Consider the following 3,111-nt stretch of genomic DNA (forward strand, 5'->3'; position numbering starts at 1 on the left):
GGAAGCAGGAAAGAGAGTCAAAATAGTCAGTAGAGGTGACTACCATGGCAGAATTCTCATGTATATTTCATCTTTAACCTGTTTTCTGAGATTCAGAGAAGGAAAATCATATGACTGCCAAGGAAGATAGTATTTGCTGATTGCTTCATAGCAATAGGGGAGGGAGGTCCAAATATATATTTTTTAAAAAACTAGAATTTAGATGTATAGTGTGAAAGATGTGAGGGGGGAGAGAGAGAGAGAGAAAGAGAGAGAGAGTATGTGTGTTGGGGAAGGTGGAAGTGATAAATAGAGGAAGAGATGGAGTATTTTAACAAAGAACTTTCCAGAAAGACTAAATCATTTAAGTAAGTAGTTCCAAGATCTTACATTATGGTCCAGGAAAATTAGCACACAGAAAATAGCCACTAAATTTATAAGACAGTGTGTCAGAGAGAAATTGTACCAGACAAGGTAAGCAGGTAAGAAAGACTTCATTCAAGACTATGGCAATAGGAGTCAAGACTATTGGACTGGGGCTGTAGGGCCGGGGGCGACTGAACTCAACTCTGCTGAAGCAAAAGGCAGAGAGTTTTTGATAGCTGGGATGAGCTAGTGGAAAAATACTGGGGGACTTAAAGGGGCATGTTTGTCAATGTGATGACACCATCTCTGTTTGCTACTTAATGTTTATAGATGTTAGGCTCCTACCCTCCAACTGAGACTGAGAGGTAAGACAATATCATTCTTGATGATTATATTTCAAAGAGATGGCTCCCAGGACCTTGAGAAAGACATTCCTGGGTTGTAAAACTGACAAGAGTCTGGGAGAAAATTTACATCTCAAAGGAACTGAGAAAGAATTTACAGTTGCAGGTTATCTGAAGTAAATGCTCTAAGAAAAGGGAGATCAGGGGCCTGTAACTGGGAACAAACCTGTCTAAAGGTGAGTCAAGTTGAGGGGAATGTTAAGGCCTTCTTGGCCAAGTATAAAATTAAATTCCAAGTTATGTAGTTCAGGATGCACAGGCAGTAGCATTTCAAAGATGCTGGAAATCAGAGTGATCAACAGTTTTCTGGAGGAGGAAAGATTTGAGTTGGTCTTTGATGAATCTTGTAAAGTCATGGGAAAGAAAGGAAGACATTTCTGTCAAGAACAGCACTGTGAGTGATGGCAGGTTGGACAGTGTAGGCGCTGCATGTGGGGAACCAGTTGGCACTTACTTTTGTTAAGACAAACATTTTCCCCAGTTTTAGATCAACTTCAGCACTCTCCTTTGCTCCCAGGTGCCAGCTGTTTTGTCTCCTTAAAGCTGCTAGTTCACGCCTAACGGCTGGAGTCCTTTCCCTCCAGGAGTGTACAACAGGACATAGACTACTTTAACACTCTGTTGCCTCCAAAGACAAGTCTTGGTAGCTTTGTTCTATTAGGTGTTTCTTCCTAATCACTTTAGGTTTTAAGAGGCCTAAAAGACAACAGTTAGAAACAAAATAAATCATAAAAATCTTTCTAGTCCTGGTCTGCAAATCCTTTCTAGAATGTTAACTAAAAACCCCAAAGAGTTTTTCCTTCAGGTTTTTATTTCAAAGCTCACTAGCCTTTAGCTATCCTCCAAACTTTCTCCCATCCCTAAAATTGTAGGCGAAGAGCAAGCATTGCTCACCAAGCTGAGGCAAAGCAGTAGGGACAGCTCTTCTCATGTATGTAATTAGCGTTTCTGAAGACATGCAAACTGGGTGATAACCCTTACCCTTTGGAGAATAACCTTCCCAAGGATGCAAGATTAGGAGGACAATGCCAGAGACTGTTAGCAGCTTGGAGCCTTATCTCTGGAGTCAACCCTGGCTTTCAATCCAAGTTCTTTCATCTATTTGCCCTGTAACCTTGATAGATAGTACATTCCCTCTAAACCTCATTTTCCTGATTTATTAAATAAAATGAGGTGAAGGGGTTCAGGATAAGCTACCTTAAAATATTTTAAACTGAAGGAATATGACAAAACTGCCAAAACAGGAATGTTGTGCCCTGACCCTTCTTTCCTGAAGCAGCTCATGAAACTTAGGAAGGATTCTCTGACCTTCTACTGCAGCAGGTCATAAAATCCTTATGTGAGAAATGCTCCCCCTATACCAGAAAAATGGATTTTCCTTTTCTTTGACAAAGGACACAGAGAAGAATCTGAGCAAACAGGCCTTTCCAAGTTTCCAATTTATTACCTACAGATCATACTTTTTTTTTATTCAGTTGTTCTCCAGGAATATCCATTTCTTCATCAAAACTAGCATAAAAAATAGACAGGTTCACCTGTTTCCTTGGGTCATTATTTCCTCATGAAGTCTCTCATGTCATATAAAACTTGTATTAAATACATTTATATGCTTTTCTCTTGTTAATCTATCTTTTGTTACAGGGACCTCAGCCATGAACCCAAGGAAAGATAGAGGAGGAATATTTTTACTCTCCTACATGGGGAATAATAAATAAAGTCATATTTTTGTCTTGAATTGTTATTTTGTTTTGAATTGTTGTTTTTATAGTAAAAACTATTTGGAGAATTCAGTGGCACAACTGCTCCTGGAAATGTTTTTTTAACTTTTTTTCGGGAGCCTATGCTATTTCTTTAGAATGCCTTTTTGGGTATAAGATCTATTCTCAGCATATTTCTGAAAATTTATATGGGCCTTTTAAAGGGTAAAGAGATTTCGTAGAGCTATTAAGATGAATACAGTAGCATGAGCTAAATATACCACAGGATTCACATTTTAAAGGCAAGAAAAAATATTCCTTGCTTGCCGATCCGGGTGTTGTTAACTGGCTAGTGCCGTAGATTGATTTGAGTGAGGAGCATTCCTTCTCTTCAGGCCTCGTACCTGACGTTTTGAGAATATGGATTTCAAGACAGATCTGTGACAGCTTCAGCTGCTGAGAAGTCAGTAAGACTACTTAAGTTTTACTGATGCTCTGAAAAACAAAACAAAATGAGAAACAACCTGGGGATTGTGTACAGAGGTCAGCTGTGGTTCTAAAAAAATGTATAGAATTACTGACTAAACCAATGGAAATTTTTATTTAAGTTGACTCTTTTTTTTTTTTTTTTGAGACAGAGTCTCACTCTTTTGCCCGGGCTAGAG

General features: G+C 38.8%; 1 protein-coding gene across 1 annotated transcript in view; it reads left to right on the forward strand.

The window, feature by feature from the left end:
* The window catches only part of NRXN1 (neurexin 1), a 1,407,118-nt gene that overhangs the window by 275,502 nt on the left and 1,128,505 nt on the right, over positions 1 to 3,111 (forward strand).

This window comes from Propithecus coquereli, unplaced genomic scaffold, assembly GCF_000956105.1.
Source record: "Propithecus coquereli isolate 6110/MARCELLA unplaced genomic scaffold, Pcoq_1.0 Scaffold136, whole genome shotgun sequence".
Taxonomy (NCBI): Eukaryota; Metazoa; Chordata; class Mammalia; order Primates; family Indriidae; genus Propithecus; species Propithecus coquereli.